The sequence below is a fragment of the Sinocyclocheilus anshuiensis genome, unplaced genomic scaffold, assembly GCF_001515605.1.
Source record: "Sinocyclocheilus anshuiensis isolate Anshui unplaced genomic scaffold, SAMN03320099.WGS_v1.1 scaffold1430, whole genome shotgun sequence".
Taxonomy (NCBI): domain Eukaryota; kingdom Metazoa; phylum Chordata; class Actinopteri; order Cypriniformes; family Cyprinidae; genus Sinocyclocheilus; species Sinocyclocheilus anshuiensis.
The window spans coordinates 1,520,298-1,526,168 of record NW_015555721.1 but is presented as its reverse complement, the minus strand read 5'-3'; positions in this window follow the sequence as shown (position 1 = coordinate 1,526,168).

Here is a 5,871-nt window from a genome sequence, read left to right as displayed (position 1 = left end):
GTGTGTGTGTGTGTTTAATCAGGTACATTGTGTTTTCAGTCCTGTGATTGTTGCTTGTCAGACTGTATGATATGACCCCAGTGTGATCACGGGTAAAAGACTGGCTGAGTGACGTTGAAGTCCATTTATTTCTGATTTTTTACTACATACGTCTCAGGATTTGTTCTGATTGACAGAACCGACTGGGCGATTGATTATGTCTGGTGCTAATCTTGTCAGCAAAATTATTCATGAAAATGTATGTAAAGGGTTTTTGATTTCATCAATAATAATGAAAACACAAAAAAATGAAAGATTTGAATTGCCACAAGTTACGAACAATGCACTAGCAATGCTTTTTTTTTTCTCTCTCTCTCTTTTTTATTTTTTTTAGAAAGAATATGATTGTTTCAAATGATCCATCCCTAGTCAGTAATGCCAGGGATTGACATGCTTGAGAGCAGTGGTGTATAAAGTACACCTGAAAGCAATACTCAAGTAAAAGTACAGATATCTTACCAGAAAATGACTTTGGTAGAAGTTGAAGTCACCATTTACAATATTACTTGAGTAAAAGTCTTAAAGTAAGTGATATTTATTGTACGTATGAAAAGTATTTTTTTTATATATATATTAAACGTACTTAAAGGGTTAGTTCACCCAAAAATGAAAATCAGCCCATAAATTACTCACCCTTAAGTCATCCTAGGTGTATATGACTTTCTTCTTTCAGACGAATCCAGTCGGAGTTATATTAAAAATTGTCTTTGATCTTTCAAGCTGGCGCATGGCACTCAGCGGGTGTTGCATGCATCAGTCCAAAAGAAGTTAAATAAAAAGCGCCCATCCATAAAAAAAGTGTCTCACACGGCTCCGGGGGGTGAACAAAGGCCTTCTGTAGCAAATCGATGCGTTTTTGTAAGAAAAATATCCATATTCAAAAAGTAATAATCACTTTAATGTAGCTTTTGCCAAACAGTTGTACACAGAAGCAGCTCTGGGCTGATGACGTATGAGGTCAGCTTTGCGAAGAAAGTCATATACACCTAGGATGACTTGAGGGTGAGTAATATATGGGCTAATTTTCATTTTTGGTGAACTAACCCTTTAAGTATTGAAAGTAAAAGTACAAGTAAATGCAAAATGGAAAAGGAGCATATATATTAGGGCTGGGTAAAAAATATCAATATCTCGATTATGATAGATTCTCATTTTTACGGAATGATATCGATTCTTAAATACCAAGAATCGATTGGTCTAGCCTGTTTTCAGTTAATGGACGGAACATTGAAGGGCACTTCCCATCCAATATATCGCAATAAGCATTGTGCTTTGGTACTTTTAATATGAAACAAAGTCTCAGATTTCAAATTATGTTCATTGAATTGCAGTATTCAAACAATAAATGCCGTTTTGGCGCTGTTTAATGTGGAGTGTCAGATCACTGTAGCGCCTCAGTTCAATAAAAGCGGCAGCGCAAGGCACACGTGAACTGATCATCTCCACATTAATACCAGCTTCTGCACAAAATAAACGTCTCAGGTTACTTATGTAACCATGGTCAGTTCGAAGTTCCCATGAAAGGGAACATGACTAAACATCCTAAGGTAAGTTAAAAGAAAGAGTACAACTTTACAATCCGTGTCCTGTCTCATGTAATCGGTCAATCAGTGTTTCAGCCATGCAAAGACGTCAATATAACGTCTCGTAAACAATGTCACGTAACGTCACATTTACCTCAGAAAAAAAAAAATTCTGTGACCATAAACTCAGTCAGCTAGAAAAATAAACTGTAGAGAGGGGTATTTTGTTAAATATATGCACCATATAATATATTCATTATAACTTTTACTGTTCTTCTTCAGTTGAATTTATATTTTTTTATGACAGCCACCATTTAAATGCTTATATTTAAAAAAACGAAATGAAGTAGAAATATTATTATGTAATTGTAACTTTTATTATAAAAACTTCATTAAGTGTAATTTAAGCAGTTGTATAGCCTAAAAAAATCAGTTAGTTTTAACCTTCAATATTATAGTAATGTAGTAGCCTACCAACTGAATCTCATGTATATTTTACAGCATTAGTTAAGAGATTTTTTTTTCTTGAGAAAATGTTGCATGTGTACCAGACATATATCCAAAATAATCTATATTGAATCAAATCGAATCGGGAATAAAACATTAAAAATCTTACTGTTCAAAAACATTTGACTGGTATAGTGTGTGTATATATATATATATTGAAGTGGTGATGGGCCGCCTGGACCAAAAAATGCCAGGGCCGATTTTTTGTCCCAGTCCAGCCCTGTGTTCATAGTAGCAAGATTGTGTTTAGTTTTAACTATTTCTTCCATTTTGTATCTTTGGGTAAGAAGAAGCACTTCATCTGGTACTTAGTGTCTTTCATTCCAATAAAAATGAGAAAACATTTCTGGAATCTGCATCTGAAGTGGCATTTAGATGTATTTAAATTAAACAGTTTAATGTAGCTCAGATGGGACATGGATGCGTTTAACTTGCAGTTACAGATGCATAAATAGACCTAATGTTTTGTTTTTAACATAAAACGTTGAATACTGATATTTGAAATTATTTAAAACATGAAAAAAATAGTCGAAATGTGAAATTAAAACCGCCAGTAGGTGACAGCAAGTGACTTTTAATGAGTGAGTCATTGAGATTCTACAGATTCATTCAAACGACTGATTCATTTAGAAACAAAGCTTTTTGACTGTGTTAATGAGTGAATCACTGAATCATTAAATCAACTGATTCGTTCAAAAAGCTGATTCATTCAATAAGTAACGCAAAACAGTATTGTGATCTTTGTTTGGAGCTATTTTCATAGGTAAAATTGAGCAAAAACAGGCAATATTGTCACTTAATGCTAACTTTATTAAACTTGTATAAAATGATTGTTACATTTGTTATCATGCTGATAGCCTATCTGGGGGGAAAAACTGCAGTCTTTGTGTGATATTAAATTATATAAATATAAAAAGCATACAGAAGCATTTTTTGCCATCTACAATTTAGAATGCCTTGAATTTTGAATTTTAAGACTAATAAATCACGTGCGTACACTCTGTCTGTGTGTGTGATTTGGTGATATAGCCTAACTTTACTCGATAATGTCAGATTGCACATCATTACAACACTTACCATATTATCGCAGAAGATAGTATATCGCACACCCAAGCTGACTGGAAAATGAATTATCCGCGGTTGTGTGAGCACTTGTTTGCACATGAGCAAAGGTATTTTTAGGAGTCTAACTTGCAGACCCCAGACCACTGATTCGTTAAACCTGCTTTCTTGCAGTCGGTGTTCTACTGACTTTATTTAGTAGTAAGTAACGAATATGCTTCGGGGAAATGTATCGGAGTAAAAGTATACATTTTAATTAGGAAATGTAGTGGAGTAAAAGTGAAAGTTGACAGAAATATAAAAACTCAAGTAAAGTACAGATACTCCCAAAAAATACTTAAGTACTGTAATGAAGTATTGTTACTTCGTTACATTACACCACTGTAGGGATTTCTATCATGAACGGACACTGATACGCCACTGAATTCAGATTCGATTCCTCTCAAAACCTGAGCTAGAAATAAAATTAATGATTAATTCCCTTATAAGAATTAATGAGTCAAATTCCTTACACCACTGCTTGAGAGCCGCTGAAGCTGAACAGTGAATGAACACTGGTAAACTTTAAAAGCTAGGGGGGTTAATTAACTCACCCGTCCTATACACATATGAGATTCATTAGATATAAACACAACATAAACATTACTTTACAACTTGCATCTGCATAAAATGATGCAAATGTATAAATGTACTTCAGCCACCTTACATGGTAGCCAGAATGTATGTCACATTTAAACAGTACAATAGTAATACAATACAGTAGTGTACTCATACTCAATTAGTGTTATTTTAGCATTATTTATCTACTTTTATTAATATTTTGAATTAGCTTTTATTTGTGCATTTTCAGTGTTTATTTTAACTTTATTTGTTTTCATTTTATTTTTAATTTTAGTTATTTTGTGATGTGTTTTTGTCATCTTTATTACTTTATTTTTATATTTCTATTTAGTTCAAATTTATTTTATTTAAGTTTTGGTTGTAATAATTTTAGTACTCCAGTACAACCTTGTCGTGTCCAAGTCCAAATCCTTAACCAACTGAGTTTGAGTGGAGATATTTATTCATGTTTTTTTTATCTTTTTTTATCTTTTTTTATCTTTATTTATTTATTTAATCTTTCATGTTAGACATGCAAATTTCCAAAATGTCAGAGTCAGTGTCTGAGATCATTCATAATTGCAGTCCATACCCCATCTCTAGATTTAAGGTTTTCATCCCATATTTATATTTTATTTCAGTTACTTAATACACATTCTAATAGTTTTAGTTTTATTTAACAATAACAACACTGGTAATAATATTCCATGAGTTCAGGTTTTCATGTCAACAGCTTTCACGTTTCGTTAAATGCTGATACATATTTCAATTTACATATAAAATGTTTTAATATTTGGTATGAATTCTCATTGATCAATATTAGTAACATTGGCTAAAGTAAATTTAATGACTAATTAAATCTAACCAGTAAAACTGACTAAATAATTAACATGACTTGATTAAATATTGTATTGAGTGCATATTTGGAAGACTTTTTTTATCAAAAAAGAACTATTAAACCAATGTGAAAAACCACCACGTATTGCATCACTACATCCTGACATCCTCATTGGCAAGATCTTGCACTAATGATTCATTTGGAAGCCTGGTTGTTTGGAGGTTGTCTTATCTGGGCGACAGAAAGAGTTTGTGGATTGCTCATTCTTCAGAATGAACGCCACGTAATTTGATAGCATGATCATAAAATAAAGAGATTGCTAATTAGTGAGATATTTATGTTGCATACAGTATCACATAGATGAGTTAATTTGATCATTTTTCACTGAATATCAAATTTAAAAAAATGGCTTAAAGAGTACAGTGTGCGCAGAGCTCAAGTACAAGTATTCGGCGGCCAAAGAAGCAGGTCAGGATCACGCCACTGAAGAAGTGCTAAGACACATTAGCCACATTTACAAGATCATTTAACATGGGCCATTTATCTCTCGAGGTGTCTGGTGTTGTTTTGCTGGTGTAAGAATGATAACTTTAGAGGGTAAGTTGTTAGAGCTCTTGAGCCTGTTTATGGATTTGACTCGTTGGAGTTTTATAGGCCTCCAGGGATTGAGCGCAGAGCTTTTTCTCTTCTCCCGTGTGTCTTTTCCTCTTAGTTCTCTGAATAAAACAGCAAAGAGAACTGAGCCTCAGTAGATCAGCCTGAAGGTGGGCTTCTTATTTGTGTTTTGAAGATTTCTTTGAATCGGTTCGAGGGAAACAGAGTAATGGGAGGGCTGACATAATAACATCTATTTAATTGCCTTTTTTAATGTGAACACATCATGTTTGTTGTCAAAAGAGACTTTTAATCTTCCTACTGAGTTGGTCGGACGATGTTGTGAATAGAGACAAACAGTGTGCTGTTGTGTGATTGCGTTGGTGTGGTCTTGCTAATGACGCTTGTGTCACATCCTCCATACCATTAAGCCGTCTGCATATTATTGAGGCAAGTAATGATGCAGTATCAATAACAGTGTTTTCTCAGGGGAGGCAACAGAGGCAGCGCCTTTTCAAAAAAGCTTAGATGAGAAAATAATTAGTACAAAAATAAAACAAACTAATATTATGAAGAACATAAGATGGTGTAGTCAGTGTTGTCTTCGGGGGAGACTGTCATCTTGCACCCTGTCACAACTAATTCAACACTTTTTGACATGGACACCAGCGGAAAAGGGTTCAGAGGGAGGCAGCGTCTCTTTTGCCT